The 18,308-nt window shown below is 36.6% G+C and overlaps 1 protein-coding gene across 1 annotated transcript in view; it reads left to right on the top strand.

Moving 5' to 3' along the window:
- Positions 1-14,642: 14,642 nt before the first annotated feature.
- Positions 14,643-18,308, top strand: part of LOC128929851 (uncharacterized) — a 32,909-nt gene continuing 29,243 nt past the window's right edge. The window contains exon 1 of the mRNA XM_078353528.1: positions 14,643-14,751. The gene's annotated coding sequence lies outside the window, so the exon portion shown is untranslated. The remainder of the gene's footprint in view (positions 14,752-18,308) is intronic.

Genomic DNA, 18,308 nt, shown 5'->3' with positions numbered 1-18,308 from the left:
AATATAAAATATATAGAATATATTATATATCATATAAAAATATATAATATATTATGTATAAATACATAATATATTATATATGTAATGCATATATAATATATATCAAGAAATATATATATTATATATTTATAAATATTTATATATATTTTATAAATATATATTAAATGAATATGTATATGTTATATATAAAATATATGATATATGTATTTATAAATTTGTATAAATATATAATATATTATATATATTTTATAATATAAATGCATATAAATATAATGTATAAATATTATATATATATCTATTTCTGGATATATATATATATATATATCCTCAGTAATCAAGCATGGTTATATAGACTCAGGTTCTGTAGAAGCTCAAGGATGACCTGGCTAGTACAACTCCTAGAGCTCAAATTGCCAAAAGATGAGACCAATATGAATCCCCAGCATGGAAGCCAAAAATATAATTTATCTCTTAATCTGGACAGTTTTGAGAGAACAGGGATGAACTCTTTTCTTTTCTTTCTTTCTTTTTTTTTTTTTTTTGAGACAGAGTTATGCTCTTGTTGCCCAGGCTGGAGTGCAATGGCACGATCTCACCTCACTGCAACCTCCACCTCCTGGGTTCAAGCTATTCTCTTGCCTCAGCCTCCCAAGTAGCTGGGACTACAGGCACACCCACCACACCTGGCTAATTTTTTGTATTTTCATAGAGACGGGGTTTCACCATGCTGCCCAGCCTGGTCTCGAACTCCTGAGCTCAAGCAATCTGCCCACCTCGGCCTCCCAAAGTGCTAGGATTACAGGCGTGAGCCACCGCGCCAGGCTAATTTTTTGTATTTTTAGTAGAGATGGGGTTTCACCTTGTTGACCAGGATGGTCTCGATCCCTTGACCTCGTGATCCACCCACCTCGGCCTCCCAAAGTGCTGGGATTACAGGCGTGAGCCCCCGCACCCGGCCAGGATGAACCCTTAATAGTTCTTCCAGGGCAACAAATATAAACTGCAACTCTTCCACGAAGAGACTCAGTTGTGTGGCAGTGAAACTAACATCCATTTTAAATTGAATTGCTTGGGCCCATTTTATTCTGGAGGGAGAAATAATTTGCTCTCCTGAAGCGGAAACTTTTTCTGGATATGGGTTTAGATTTGGTGTCCGCCAAGCTTCGAGCACCACCATCGTGGACGTCCTTGTTCATCACGACAGCGTTCCACACATCGCCACTTCCGTTCTCCAGTCTTAACAGAGATGAGGCTGTGGCACCAAATGCATTGCTCTTTTTTGTATGGAGACCTTACAGAACAATACAACGGAAGATTCAAGACCACTTATGTCACCAGGTGAGAGGTGGTGCCTTCTGAAATTAGGGCTCCACCCCGCCAGTTTCTCTGAAGCAGCGATTAATACATTCTGTAGTTGGTTTCATACTCAGAATACTAGCGTTCTGGATGGGGAGAAATGGGAAGTTTTGTGGATTTCTGCACTGTGTTCCCCAGATGCTGCACTATTTTACATAGTGCAGAAATCCACGAAACTTCCCATTTCTCCCCATCCTTATCAGTGCTTCTCATCCTTATCAGTGATGCGGAGCCTGACCTCATGCGCTTGTCATTTGTATATTCCATGTGATAATTGGTCATTTGTGTATCTTCTATGCAGAAATGTCTATTCAGATTCTTTGCTCATTTTTATTGGGCTATTTGTTTTCTGGTTAAGTTTTGAAATTCTTTGTTATTTGGATATGAACCCATTGTCAAATACCGATTTGCAAATATTTTCTCTCATTTCATGTATTGGCTTTTCACTTTCTTAATAGTGTCCTTCAATACACAAAGTACGTAATTCTGATGAAGTCCTATGTATCTACTTTTTGTTGTTGACAGTGTTTTTGGTGTCATATCCATGGTATCATTGCCAACTCCGAAATCATGAAGCTATTCCTCTGCATCTGCATCTAAGAATTTGTATCTTCAGCTTCTCCGTCAGGTCTCTGATTCACTTTGATTTGTTATTTGCTTATGTCTCACGGTGATGGTCCAGTTTCGTTCTTTTGTTTGTGACTCTTCGATTTTCAAAGTACTGTTTGTTGAAAAAGTGTTACTTTGCCATTGGCATGTCTTTTAAAACCAGCTTGATTAAGGTAAAATTCTATTCAAAAACACTGCCCGTATTTAATGTATATAATTTGATAAGTCTGGACATATAAATACAGCCATGATATCAACAATACAAACAAGGTAATAAACATATTTATCATCTCCAAAAATTTCCCTGTTTTCCTTTTATTTGGCGTAATAATTAACATCCAGACCCCTAAACGTTTTAAGTGCATAATACTGTACTGTTAACTACAGGCACTATGTTGTACATAATTTATTTATTTTGCATACCAGAAAATTTATACCCATTGAGCAAGAACTTTCCATTTCTCCCTCCTCTCAGTCCCTGGAAACCACCATTCTCTTTTCTGCTTCTGTTAATGTGATTATTTTAGATATCTCTTATTACCAGAATTATACTATATTTGACTTTCTGTGACTCGCTCAGCTGACGTAGCATAACATCCTTCTGGTTCATTTATATTGTGACAGATTTCATTGTATGTGCACCCTTCATTTTCTTTATCCACTCATCCATGATGGACACTTAGATTAACTCCATATCTTGGATATCATGAATGGTGCTGCAATAAACATGAGATTACAGACAGCTCTCTGACATCCTGATGTCAGTTTTTTTGATATATGCACAAAGTGGGATTTCTGGATGGTAGAATACATTTTTATTTATTTTTATATTGTTTTTAATAGCAGCTGCATACTTTTACATGCTTTATAATCTCACCTGCACTTGCAATTTTTTAGTGCTTTGTTTGTTTGTTTGTTTGTTTGTCTGTCTTATAGCCAGGTTAACAAGTGTGAGATAACGTCTTATTGTGGTTTTGCTTTGCATTTCTCTGATAATTAGTGACGTTGAGCACGTTTTTATATACCTAGTGGCCATTCGTATGTCTTCATTGAGAAAAATGTCTACTGAAGGCAATTGTTCCTTTTTAAATAGGACTATTTGTTTTGTTGTTGTTGTTTTTGGTGGCTATTGAGTCACAGGAGTTTCTTATATATTTGGATATAAACCCCTCATCAGATAAATGGCTTGAAAATACTTTTTCCTATCACATAGGTTGTCTTTTCACTCTGCAGTGTGTTTACCTGGCTGTGCAGCTTTTTTGTTTAATGCAGTCTCACTTGTCTAGTTTTGCTTTTGCTAACAACACCAAAAACCAAATAGACCTAACAAGCATATTGAAAACCAGCTCGATTTTTTACCAAAGGGCAGCAGAACACACATTCTCTCAAGTTCTCATGGACTATTCTCCAGGAAAGATCACATGTTAGACCACAAAACAAGTTTTTAACTTATTTAGAAGGTTAGAATCATATAAAGCATCTTCTCTGGTCATAACAATATGAAACTTGAAATCATAAGATGAGGAAAATTATAATATCCACAAATATATGAAAATTTAAAAATACGTACCTGAATAATCAATGGGTCAAACAAGAAATCAAAAGAGAAATAAAAAAGTTATTGTAATGCAAACAGAAATAAAAACACAACATATCAAAAGTTATGGGATGCAGCAAAAGCAATTCTAAGAGGAAAGTTTACAGCAATAAATGTCTACATTAGAGAAGAAAATCTCAAGGAATTAGTTTAACATTATGCCTAGAGAAAGTAAAAGGAGAACAAATAAAACCCCAAATTAGCTTAATCGAGCAAATGATAAAACTTAGAACAATAATAAATCAAATGGAGGTAAGAAAGACCATAGAAAGGAAAACAATAAAATTAACAGTTGGTTTTTTTGAAAATAATAAAATTTAGAACTTTACATCTAGTCTAACAAAAAAAGATTTGAGTAAATCAAATCAAATAAATTATAACAGATACCCCCAAAATAAAGTTATAAAAATAATAAGTAATTACATGCCCACAAATTGGATAACCCAGAGAAAATGAATAATTCCTATAAAAATACAACCTTCCAGGACTGAGTCAGAAAGAAATTTAAGACATGATTAGATGAATAGCAGACATAGGAATTAAAGAAGTTATCAAAAACCTTCCAACGACAACAAAAAAGCCCAGGACCAGATGGCTTCATGGCTAAATTCTACCAAACATTCAAAGGAAAATTAATACTAACATTTTAAAACTCTTTCAAAATGTACAGCTAGAAAAAAACCCTTTTGAATACATTGTATAAAGCCAGAATCACACCTCCGTATCTAAGCTAGACAAAGACCTCAAGAGATGACAACTACAGGGAAATTTCTCTGATGACAATTAAGGCAAAAACTCTTAATAAACTATAAGAAAACCAAATTAAATAACAAATCTAAAAGATTATAAACCATGACTCAGTGGAATTTATCTCTGGCCTGAAAGACAGGTTTAACATACACAAATTAATCAATGTGATACATCACATTAACTGAACGAAAGATAAAAACCACGTGATCATTTTAATTGGTGTGAAAAAAGTCTTTGATAAAGTACTCTTTATCAAAGAGTACTTTCTTGATAAAAAACATTCAGCATTCTTTCTTGATAAAAACACACAACAGTTTAGATACAGAAGGAAATTTCTTTAATATAATCAAGGACTCCTTTAGCGGGAGAAAAGACATACATTTATTTAACGTGTATGTGTGGGAGCCTTCTGAACAAAGACCCAAGTCCTCAGCAAGATACAGAAGCTTATGTATCATCTCAAAGCTGCAGAACGAATTCAGGTTTAAAGCATGAGCAAACATAGATTATGTGGGAAAATCAGGTTTAGTGCCAGACAGGTTATGACAGGAAGAAAGGAAGAGGCCTGGTAGCAAAGATGGCTTTGTTATGCAGATTAAGTCTCATAAGTAGCAGTCCTCAGAGAAAACTGATGGTAAGTGTTAATTTTCAGACATTTAAAGGTGTCAAACTGTCAGTTTCTCTGAGATCCAGGAAAGGCCTAGAAAGGAAAGAGCTGGATGCATTAGTGGCAATTCTCTGCATATGCACATTTCCCCCACCAAAGATGAGCTTGTAAGGCCACTTCTGTCTGCTGGCTTCATGGTAACCATTTCAAAATATGTCAAAGAAACATATGTTGAGGTAAAATATTTTGATTCCCTTCAGTCCCCACTTTGAAACTTACAAAAAAATTTCATATATTAAAAGCCCACCTGATAGCTTTGGAAAGATTTGTATTAGAGCTTGCTAGATAGAGGTAGGCAAAGGAGTGAAAAGACGAGTTGAAATAAACAGAAAATAATAAATTTAAATATGTTGTTCTATATCTTCTTCTAGTCAGTCCTGAGAATAGACCAGGTCAGTTAAACCACTGTGTCCCATTCCAGGAGGTGCCATTGCGTGGGTTAGACCCCTATATGTGATGCAGGCAGGCTGGGCACGGTGGCTCATGCCTATAATCCCAGCACTTTGGGAGGCCGAGGTGGGTGGATCACGAGGTCAAGTGATCGAGACCATCCTGGTCAACAAGGTGAAACCCTGTCTCTATTTAAAATAGAAAAATTATCTGGGCATGGTGGCGCATGACTGTAGTCCCAGGAGAATTGCTTGAACCCTGGAGGCGGAGGTTGCAGTGAGCCCAGATCACGTCATTGCACTCCAGTCTGGGTAACAACAGTGAAACTCTGTGTCAAAAAAAATAAATAAATAAAAAATAAAAATAAAGATGTGATGCAGACAAACATACCTTTAATAAGAGGTGTTTCTAGAGAAACAAGAAAAACAAAGGTTTATTTCTAGGCCAGTCAGTCTGTAGACTGGTTTTTCTAGTCTCTGAAGCATCTTCAGTTTGCAGTGGCAATATGACAGTTTTCTAGATTGTAGTTCAAATCAGGTTCTCAAATGAACTCTCTGGGAAGTCTGTATATCAACAGGCAGACATGAAGGTTGTGTATTTCTCTATATATGTTTTTGTTATTTCTCCTGAGGTTTTTCTTCACCTGCAGTTTGCAGGGCCTTAAGAAAATGAGTTTTAACTTCTAGTGATTCCAAACCAGGAAATAATGGAAGAAACCTTCAAAAAAATTAGTTCAGAGACCTGTAGACAGGAAAGAATTCAGGATCCAATCTAAATTATAGACAAATAAAAACTCAGTCATGAACAATGCTAGAATCTAACAGCAGGTATACTATAGTTTCTTCTGAAACATAACTTTTGTCTCTCCCTTCCCCCATCGTAACCAACAAAAAAATCATAGTGGGACTAAATGATTTGAAAAATCAATTTTAGTCTTATTATACATGGCCCGATTATTTGCATAAAGTACATAATGAATAATTATTGGCCTAATAGGCTCCTTTATGTTGCTTTTGCAAGAATGCTTTCATGAAGAATGGCTTTTAGTTCATGTGATGTTAGTAATCTCTAATAAATAAAATTAGTTTCAAAATGATCCTTAATAATTAAAATCTTAAAGTCATATGATATTAAATTAAGTAATCCTAGGTTTTTTATTGGAACTAAGGTTACTAAGAGAATAGTTGTTAATTACATAATTAAAACTTTTGGATATGAAAGAAGCAATTCTATATGCAAAGGCTGTTTTTAAAAGTAGGATTTGTCTTTGGTAAAAAGTTTAGAAGAAGACATAGAAATGTGGTTTTTGTTAAAAGAGAAAATAATTTTGCCTAGTTTGGAGGTTGTTTAGGATTATTTGAAATGGAAGGGCTACAAAGGATAGATACAAACTAAATAGATATAAAAAGTTGGGGAAAAGAATGGGAAAATTATAAAAGTTCATAAAAGATTTACAGAAATCTCACCAGATGGATTTACTCACAAGATTTCATTAAAATTACATTTAATGTTAGTATATTGTGCAAAGATAAAATTTGATTTTTTCTTTTGAACAAGATTTTTTCTTTTGAACAAGATTTTTTCTTTTGAACAAGATTTGATTTCTTTTTAGTATATTGTGCAAAGATAAAATTTGATTTTTTCTTTTGAACAATGCTAGATTCTAGCATTGTTCATTACTGAATTTTTATTTGTCTACAATTTAGATTGGATCCTGAATTCTTTCCTGTCTACAGGTCTCTGAACTAATTTTTTTGAATGTTTCTTCCATTATTTTCTGGTTTGGAATCACTAGAAGTTAAAACTCGTTTTCTTAAGGCCCTGCAAAGAATAATAGGAGATAGTGAAGAATTTTTGTTTACCTTTTGAGTAAATAGCAAAGAGAGAGAGGAGAGAGAGAGAGAGAGAGAGAGAGAGAGAGAGAGAGAGAGAGAGAGAGAGAAATGAGAGAGACAGTCCAGTTTTGCCTCATGCTGTCTTTATTGGCTCTTACTATTGGGACAATGTCTCCTTGATATCAGAGGGTAAAGGTTTTATCTTTCTGAAATCTTTGGATTTCCACTTTCACTAAATAAGTGACTTATTTTACAGTGACTGTGATTCTGTAATACTCTATAATATGAAGCGTTTTAAACCCTGAATATTTGACAAACTTTCCAAATTCTAAGTTTAGTTTTTTGACTTCAAACTAACTTTTTGTATATTAGAGCCTATGAATTCCAAGGCAGACATATTTGACTCATTTAATAGGTTAAAAATCATACAGAAAGCATTGTCAAACATCAAATTGTATTTAATGTTCTTTGGATTATGTTTCTATAAATGTGTTAATAATGTGTTCCAAAGTTGTATGAGAGTTCCATAATTCTGATATGTCTTAGCATACACTATCAGCAATAATGGTTATTATGTGCAGTTGCTGTGTGCCACAGAAATAGCCAAATTTCCTTGTTAATTCTGTCTTTGGCCATGATGATTCTGGCACTTTTTAAACCACAGACACTTTTTGTCTTGATTTGTTTCTTCTCAAAAAAAGCAGTTTGTGGATAGCTACAGTCCAATTCTTACTTCTTTGGTGGAGTTCATAGATAGGACCCTGACAGATTCTCCTGAACACAGGTTTCTGATAACTTGAGAGTTTGTGCCACTGGACTACACAAAAACTTCCAGGACTCTCATAGGAGCGTTAACGTGTTCATGAGGATTGTGGGTCCAATATTGGACAGAGCAGTAGTTGGTTGCATGGGGTTGAACTAATAGAAAACTAAAATAATTGTTTTGACTTCTTTGCATAAAACATTATTGGTTTGTTTTGCTTTGTTTTTCAGAGTCAGAAAAGCTGTTTGTAGCTTACAATAAATTGGATAGAGTATATACAATTATGAGCTAAATTTGAATCATATTTCTTTCTCTCTACATGATTTCTCCAGAATTTGGAAACTATTCATGAATATCCTTAATTTATAGCAATATAGTTATTTGCATAAGTTCAGTAAGAATCTGCTTTCTTTTGTAACAGGGTACGATTGAGCACACGGATTATTTTACCACTGCTTTGACTGGAATGGCATATTTTCAGATATGTTCAGGCTGCCTTGAGAAATTGAATTTGAGTTCATGGAGCCAGTAAAAACCCCACTGAAGAGACTGGCCTGGCACTTTGTCTATGTAATTTCCCTACAAAGTTTCTGACCTGTGGTAAATAAAGAATGTCACTTTGTAACAGGCCTAGAAATGTCAAGTTATTTTGAGACCCTAAGAAGGCAGGAATTTTCTAAATTCACGCAGATATCTGCAGGCACAGATAAATCTTTGTCTTGGATACCCTTGAGAGGCTTTTAAAATAAAGTCCGTGATCATGGTATCTCATCCTCAGCAAACTGACACAAGAACAGAAAATGAAACAACGCATATTCTCACTCATAGGTGGGTGATGAAAAATGAGAACACATGGACACAGAAAGGGGAGTACTAAACACTGGGGTCTATTGGGGGGGAAAGGGGAGGGCCAGTGGGAGGGGGAGGTGGGGAGGGATAGCCTGGGGAGAAAAGCCAAATGTGGGTGAAGGGGAGAAGAAAAGAAAGCACACTGCCATGTGTGTACCTACACAACTGTCTTGCATGCTCTGCTCATGTACCCCAAAACCTATAATCCAATAAAAAATTAAAAAAAAAAATAAAGTCCATTTATAAAAAACCTAGAGGTAACATTATAATTAATGGAAAAAGAACCTCAAAGCGTTGTCACTAAGATCTTGCACAAGGGAAGGATGCTCGCTCTGGCCATTTCTATTCAACATAGTACTAAAAGTACCAGCAATTGCAATCAGACAAAAAAAGAAAAATAGAAAAGGTAGAAGTAAAATTATTCCTGTTTTCAAAGGACATAATCCTAGATGTAAGAAAGAGAATAATCTAAAAACTATTAGAACTAATAAATAAATTCAGCTGAGTTGAAAGTTATAAAAATTAACATAGAAAAAGTCAGTAGAAGTTTTATACCAAAATCACCTAGCTAAAAAAGAAACTAAGAAAATAATCCAACTTACAGTAGCAGACACATACACACACACACACAAACTTAGGAAGAGGTTGTTCCTTTTTCTCAGACTTTGGCAATTTGGTTATAATGTCTCAGTGTGGATCTCGTTGAGTTTGTCCAACCTGGAGATAATTTAGCTGCTTAGATTTGTACTTTCAGTCTTTCATCAAATTCAGGAAGTTTTTAGTCATTCATTGTTTAAATAGTCTTTCTGCTTCTTTCTATTTGTCTTCTCCTTCTGGTACTTCTGCATGATTATGTTTATCCTCCTGATAATGTCCCAAATGTTCTTTATGCTCTGTTTACTATTTTATTCTTTTCTTCTTTCTGTTCTCAAACTTAGTAATTTCAATAGCTTTCCCTTAAGGTTGATTTTTTCCATTGACTGCTCAACTCTGCTTTCAAGTCAATTTTTATGTCAGTTATTGTAAATTTGGGTTCCAAATTTATATTTTATCTTTCAAAAATTATCTTTACTGTAATTCTCATTTTATTCATATACCATTTTCATGTCTTTGTCTTCCTTGAGATCTTTGAGAATCCTTAAGATATTTTTTGGAACTCCTTATCTAAGAAGTCTGACATCTGGGATTCATCATGGATAGTTTCTCTTGATTTATGTTATTACTTAAATGAGCCATACTTGCTTGAATTTTGGCTGCCTTCTGATTTTTGTTGTTGTTGTTGAAGACCAGTCAGTTAATTCATATAACTGTAAAAATTAAATTATTCTTTTTCCGAAGATGTTTTGTTTGTTTGTTTAGTTGTTGAATGTGTGTCTGTTCTGAAAATCAGCCTGCGGTGAAAGCTTACTGTCTTCTCATGTCTTTTCTGAGCCTGCATGTTCCTCTGGACGTGTGAAGTGGTTTTACAAATGCACTATCATATACACTACTGCTGTTGAATGTCCTAATGTTTAAATGCCTGGGTACCAAAAGAAGATAAAGAAATAAAACAAGTGCCGTTCATGTAAATCCCTTGGAAACTCCAAGAAGCTGGCGATGATGCAATGACAGCCAGGTTCTCTGCCCTAACCTTAGCAAGCAGCAGTAGCCATCAGCAGTCAGAACATAAAACTCTAACGTTTAGAAGGCAAGGTCCTTAATTCTCACCCTGGCTCCAGCAAGCTGCACCAGATAGATGGGACCACCTGCCTGCCTGCCACAGGACTGTGCAGTAGAGAATGGGTAGTGACTGCAATTGATCAAAATGGAACACAATTTCCCAGCCAAGCCTTCCTCTGGAGGCTGAAAGCATTAAAATATACTCCAGAAGTTCAATAGCTACTTCAGACAGTTTCTATCCAATATAATTGTTGCCTAGGTACAAAGATGGATTCATAGTGTCTCCTCCTCTGCCATCTTCCCTGACATTACTCCCTACTTGGGTTTTAAGCACAAATAGAAAGATTCATTAGAATACCAAATAGCCAAAGTGGACTTCAGAATAGAGTGGAATGGCACTTATCATTTCCTTCTAGTGCATCCTCTGCTGCAGAATATGAAAGCTTAAATGTTGTACAACTCCTTGACAGCTCATATTCTGGATCCATTAATTAGCTGCATTTCATTTGAGACTTAGAAGAGGAAATTGAGGCAAGTGCTATGTAGGCATATGTTGCTTTACTGTGCTCCACTTTATTGTGTTTCACAGATTTTTTTTTGACACATTACAAGTTTATGGCAAGTCAGTATCATACATGTCTATCAGCACCATTTTTCCAACCACACATGCCCAAGGTATTAGCATTGCTTAGCAATAAAATGTTTTTGAAAGTAAGGTCTATGCATTGTCTTTTTAGGAATAATGCTATTACTATTACACAGCAGACTATAGTATGGCACAAGCATAACTTTATATGCTCTGTGAAAACAAAGAACTCAGATTATTCACTGTATTGTGGTGGTCCAAAACCAAGCCCACAACGTCTCCAAGGTATCCCTGTGTTGGACGTGTTCTTACCATTTTTAGTTATCAACAAGGTTATGTCGTAGTGTTTTCCCACGGTGTTTTATCTAGTTTCCTGGGTGGCAAATTTGGAGTGTCAGGGTCCTGTCACCTGCAGCTATGCTTGCACTGGTAGCTGTGACAGCTTCTTGGCTCACAGGCTGTGCAGCGGATTTGCATTGTGTAGGTCTTGAGACCCCCTATACTCCAGGTTGCAGTACTGTCAGTTGTCTGAAATTCTGAGGGTCTCCCAAGAGGTCCTGAGTAAAGTTCCCTCTTTCAGACCTTCTGGAGATCTTAGAAAGCACTTTTCCTCTGCCTTAAATACCCTTCTGATAACATACTCCCGTAGGATCTGTTTCCTGCAATGACTCTGATTGTCAATTGTTTGATAAATGAAGCCCATAGGAACAGCACAGAGGAAGAAGTGAAGGACTACAATGAAACTTCCTCATCCTATGCTAAGTGTTAATCAAACTGTTATGTGCATCACATAAAATACAAATATTGAGCTCCACTTCCAGATATTTTGTCTCCAGGTGGTGATTTGAGCTCATGTATTTCCATTCTTACCCAGCTTGATTAGAAACTCTAAGAGAACTCCACATTAGATGTTAGAAAACTGATCCCATGAACTGTTTTTAGAAGAATATATTCTAACTTAATAAGAATAGAAAAAAATGAATTACTTGAACTCATATTGCTTTTCCCTAAATGTTAAGTAATTATCCCATTTGATTCATAATTTATCTTTGCCATTCCAGGAAGCATAGGACTATATATCTCCCAAAATTTCATCTATTAAATCCTTTGAATAATCCCTGGTATTTTAATGTCATTGGCCAGTGATTTTAAGCAATGTTATTACTATCACTATACCTATTTCACCTAATTTGATACTGCAGAGCCCATGGTTTCTGCCCCATGGGCGTGCTGAGGAAATTATATATTTTAGGTTGTTGCATGTTACTCTGGTAACCTAATTAAGTCAAATGGTTGATTATAATTTTATGAATTTATTGTTATTTAATCCAGCTTATGTTTTATTCCATCCCCAATGTCCTCTCCAATTTTGTCTGTGTTGAACTGAAAATGACTTTGATCCTAGGATTCATTGATCATATCTGTCATGTGGAGGTTGTGTGTTTAGCATTTGACCCAAATGGGTAGATTCTTCTATACTTCCTTTTTTTCTGTACTTGCTCCTCACAATAATTTTGTGATATAGATCAGTTATTATGATCTCTATTTGAGCAACGAAGATGGTAAAGTGTATACAGATGAAGCAATTTGTACAGTGTCACACAACAGAATGTGAAAGAGCCAGACCATGGCCCACACCTCCTGAGTCGTGGTCTGGTACTTTCTGATATAACCACATGGCTCTCCGGAAGTTGCCGGCTTGCTAACTGTCCTGGACTCCTGCACGTCCAAAGAGAGAGGCAGAAAGCGTAGACCTGAATCCACCATGCCACAGACCAGTGCCTTTCCTCTTGGCACTGAAAAGCAATGACCTTCCTTCCATGTGCCAGTGTGCCAGGTTCAGGGGTGGGTGTGAGGAGAAAGGAGAGAGCACAAAGGCAGAAATTATTAGAACAAATGTGATATTACTTGAGGAGAGTCATTTTCTTCCCTTAAAACTGATGTGACAAAGAAAGATGGTTTTATTATATATATATATATATATATATATATATATATATATACACGTTACAAATAAATTTACATTTAAATATATATACACATATATGTACACACACATATATATATGTACACACACACATATATAACATCTACAAGGTTTGGGGTATCTTGGGCTAAGGAGTATCCTGAAAATACATTGTGAAGTGGCTTTTTCCTCAATATCTTGTATTTATTCAATGTGAAGGCACTGATAGATCAAGAATTCATCAGTTAGAATTTTTTTCTCAGTGCAGTTCTACTGTAGCTTAACTTTCAAAATTCCTCCCTACTTCCTCTTTGTGTGATTTGTACCCTCCGTATTACAATATTTGGTTCCATTAATTCAGTTCAATAAATGCCTATGAAAAGTTTATCATAACTCACAAAGTGCTGATATGCATTACAGACTAATTGTAATGTATATAATGAAATATATAATTATATATATCCTTTACTATATATATGTGTATGTCTGCATATATGAGATACATATAATATATATATATATATAAATATGTTTCTTTGTCATTTTATAAAAACTTTTAGTTTAAAATTTTATAGGAAAGTTATTTTGTTTATATTTTACAGTGTTATTTTTGTGGTCTCATGGTAGGCTTTTAATTTATTTTTTATTATACCTTGTCAGATTATAGTTGTATACATTTACGGGGTACAAAGTGATGTTATAATATTTTAGTAAAATGTGAAATGAAAAAATTCAGCTAATGAATCTACAACCTCTAATATTAGATTTTTATGTGGCGAGAATATTTGAGATTTACTCAGTGATGTTGCAATGTAAAGCACTACAGTATTAGCTATAGCCACCACTCTGTGCCATGGACCTAAAAAACAAAAAAAAATTAACCTTATTTCTTCTATCTAACGGAAGCTTTGTACCCTTCGATTATCATCTCCTCGTTCCCTCCACTTCCCAGGTTTTAGATTCCACGGAGGGGAAAACACACAGTATTTTTTTTCCATGTTTGGCTTATTTCACTTAACATAAAGTCATCCAATTTCATCCATGTTGTCACAGATGACAGACTTTTTCCTTTCTTAAGGCTGAATAGTATTTCACATTGTGTATATATATTGCATTCTTTTCTTGTTTCAGTCATTTCCTGTTTCATCCTGCAATCTCAACTATCACTTCGTCATGATAAAGGCATTTAATTTATTCAATCAGATGAATCAGATGCCTTCATATTCTTAGGTTATAACACAGTTCCACACTAGAAGTAGGGGTATTTGGGATGACATATTGGTTTGGAAGGAAAGCTAGTCCCTCAGGAAATAATTCAACAAATGGAATTCGTATGAATGTTACCCTGACCTATGGATTGCTCCTTAGCTCCAAAGATCCAGTAACAAATTTTGGTGAGTCATAGACTAGAGCAGACTTTGGCCAATGATTCAGGACCACTCAGGGCATAAAAGACTGCATTTCAAAAAGGAAAGATAAGAGAAGCAGAAAATCCTTGTGGTTAGGACTGCTTGTTCTCAGTGTAGGAAAATCTGCACAGGAAAGCAATGTGTTCGTAATTAGAATGGGGTGGGCTCTGTGACAGAACAACGAATCACAGGATGTGTACGTGTCCCTGAGCCATAGTCCATCCTCCTTCCTGGCGCTGCACACACCTGCTGCTTGTCACGCACCTTCTTCAGACAGCATCAAACACACGTTGACGTGCTTGTGTGCAGGTTTCTGTGAGTCTGCTTTCTTAGCTAGTCATCTTTAAATCACACTTCCCTGAGTTTAAAGTCACGTTTATGAATCCTAAATTGCTGGACATAATTTAGCCTCCTGGTAAATTTATATTTGACCTATGAAATTCCTCCCCCCAAATATCCCTGATTCTATACTTTTATTAATTTTGGCTAAATGGTCAATGGCCCAAAGACAGCGGATGAGTTCCCTCTCACCCGCAATACTGGAAGAAAGCAGGGAGTGCCTTTCCAGTCCTCCACGATCTCCTCAACCGACTGCCCACTGGTATGGACAGGCAAGGGCAGCTCCTGCATACGCACTTACAGACTATTTATAAAAACTGGCATTGAAAGTTCTAATGAGCGTTTTCATGAATAACTTATGCGTTATTCCATGTGTTAGGAAATTATAAATACATTTTGAAAACGCGTTGCTGATTGAAAGTGCATTACCGAGAGAGCTCTGATTAGTGGAATTGTTGTAGGATGTTTTTCTGAAGTGAGCGCTTGACAAATGCCCGTCATCTTTTGTCTGTCAGCGCCAGCTGGGTTCTGGGAATACTGTGTAGTATACAAATACGAAGACACAGTTCAGGCACTCCCACGCAAGGTTATAAAAGTGGTTAGTTGGAGACTTATTTTGGTTATAAGACTGCATTCCTGTGAAGCAGGCTTTAAAATACATTGAAGCAATATGAAACAGATTTATATGAGACTTTCTAGTCCAGCTTTTCCCCATGCACACACAGTGCAAATCAGATACTAAATGTAGAAACTTTACCTTTTGAATACTGAAATGTGGCAGCCAATTAACAAGCAAAGTATTTTTTGAGGGTAGATGAGGCAACAGAAAAGAACAAATAATCATATGCACTGTAGTTTCATGAAAAGAAGAGTCGCTTGAAAATAATGAGTTTCATAAAAGCTTCAAGAAGTTGACAGCGGTGGTGCTGCTGGTGGCTGTATTGTAAGAAAGGCCAGGGGGCCTCTGTGAAGAGGGATTAGGCCAGGAAAGACATGGATATGTGAGGAGCAACCCATGTGTCTATCCGGGGGAAAACAGTATTTCATGGGAACCACAGATGCAAAGGACCTGAGGCAGACATGAGTTAGATGATTTGTGCAGGAAGGAGGCCCACATGGCTGCAGTGAAGCTGGGCAAGCAGACGTGGGAGAGCTGGATCCTGCAGGTCCCTATTGGCCAAAACAAGATGTTTACATTTTATTAAATGTGTGAGACAGTGTTAAAGGATTTTGGAAAAAGGAAACTGATTTTCTAACTTATTTTATAAGACCATTTTGACAATACAGTTACTTCTATGAATAAAATCTTTCTGAATATTAAGAAAACACTGCAAGGTGGAGAGCAGAACATGAGAGTAGGTAAGGTGGACGTGGAGGACCACTGTAGAGGCCGTTTTGGTAACAGCCACAGATAAGTAGGGCATGGACTGTGGTGGAGGGCACAGGGGTCAAAGTAGCCAAAGCTGGGGAATACATTGTGAAGGTACAATTGACTGATGGAGAAGTCTTTCAGGAATGAGATATTAAAACAATCAAAATACCTCATGCTTTCGTGTCTGAGGAACTTAGTCAAGAGTAATAACATTTACCAAGATAAGGAAGACAAAGAGAAGAGTGATTTGGGGGTTGATAAGGGAAGAGAAAGAAAAGGGAGCGAGAGAGCAAGCCTGTTTGTTTAAGCACGTCAGGTAGGGGTTATTTATTAGGTTTCTCAGTGGGGATGCTGACTGAGAAAATAAGCAGGTACACTGTCCTTGAATCTCAGTGGGTGCATCACATGACACCTGTACTGTTGTACCAACGGCCTTGAAGCTGTGGGGCTGAATGAGTTCTTTGTAAAGAATGAGCGTAGATTGAGAAACAGAGTTCTGAATATCTAGCTTTGAGACACTGAGTATTCCAACATTTAGAGGTCAGACCAGGGGACATCCAGCAAAGACTGGGAAGCAACAGCCAATGAGGTAAGAAGCAGTATCCATGAGGATAAGTAAAATGTATTTGAAGACAAGGAGATAGTCAAGTGCTCACTGCTTCTGAGAGGTCATTAATAGAACCCTTATGATTGGCTATTTATTGGTTTTGATCTAGTGAGGTCATTCACAACTTGGACATGACCCCTTTCAATGGAGAAGAGGCTCCCCTTTCACAGGAGCCTAATTGAAATGGGTTCAAAAAATAATGAGCTTCTATGCAGTACTTAGGATATAAAAAGAGAAGACATTTTACCTTTTCATGAAAGTAAGAAAAATCTAGATTAAATCAAAAGAATATTTATGAGACATTTAAAGATGGGTGACACAGTGAATCATGGTTGAAATTAATTCCAGAAAATGAAACTCTTCATAGGGAAGCAGCAAACAGCACCAACTCCCTGGGGGCAAACGCGGGCTCTGTGTTCAGTGTTGCAAATTAAAAAGAGAGGTTGGCAAAGATGAGAGACTTTGCTGGATTGAGGGGAGGCCAGCCAAGCTAGTGGCACTGGCAGGACTTAGCAGGATAGGTTGGTGTCTGAGAAAGATACAAAGCAATACTAATTCAATTAATTCATCAATTCAACACTCTTTCTCTAATTTTGCTGAGAGGCTCTCAGTACAGCCCTGATAAAACTTGAATACGTAATTTATGTAAGTTTGTGGCTCTGTCCTTACTGTAACTGACTCAAAGGTGAGTCTGAAATGGATGCATGCACCACCTCTCTCCTGGCGTAAACACTAGTGAGATCTGAGATTCAGCTACGATAAGCCTTGAATAAGCTGTTTCAAGACTTATATCCCGAACACAAGTTGCAAACTCCTGAAGTATACCATTCAAAGCTATGTGTCCCAGAAGCATGATTTTGCCACGGTATCAGTGGTTATTATAGTTAGAGTGCAGAACACATATTTCGAGTGAGTTGCTTGAAATAATTTAGAAAAAAATGGTGTTCTAAGTGAAGGAATGACTTGGGAAACAATGATATGAGATGGGGAAATGGTTATTTCTTTCATCTGCACCGTGCTCCTGCACTAATAATCTGTGTACAAGTGAAATTCCTATATGATAGAGTCGACAAATTGCCTCGGAGGAGGTAGAGAGAGAGGTGGAAGACACTGGAAATTCCTCCACATGGATGACATAAGTAGAGCTATTCGGCCCCGCCCAGTAATGGGCTGCGGATAACTCTTTAGTGAGGAAACTGCCTTTGCTGGGTTTTTCTCCTCCATCCCCACACTCACATCCATGTACCCACTTCTGCATGTTTAGCGTCTTACTGTGGAACTGAATCATTGCATTCTACATATACATTTGGTACCCAGGTGCTGTTTGCTGTGGGGGCACCAGAGCCACCCCACTCAGCTCCGATAGTAAGGAGCAGCAAAAGCATGTTCCCCCAAGGGTAGCACCATGTGCCTACAAATAACTCAACATCAGAATCAATGGCTACTGACTTAGAAAGCTCATTTATTTGCCTTCTAATGCTTACGGTACCAGTTTGCTAGTGCTGCCATAGTGAAGAACTACAGACTGGGTGGCTTAGAGAACACAAATTTGCT

This window comes from Callithrix jacchus, chromosome 16 (genome assembly GCF_049354715.1).
Source record: "Callithrix jacchus isolate 240 chromosome 16, calJac240_pri, whole genome shotgun sequence".
Taxonomy (NCBI): Eukaryota; Metazoa; Chordata; class Mammalia; order Primates; family Cebidae; genus Callithrix; species Callithrix jacchus.
The sequence above is the reverse complement of the archived record's forward strand: the minus strand, read 5'-3'. Positions and strand labels throughout refer to the sequence as shown.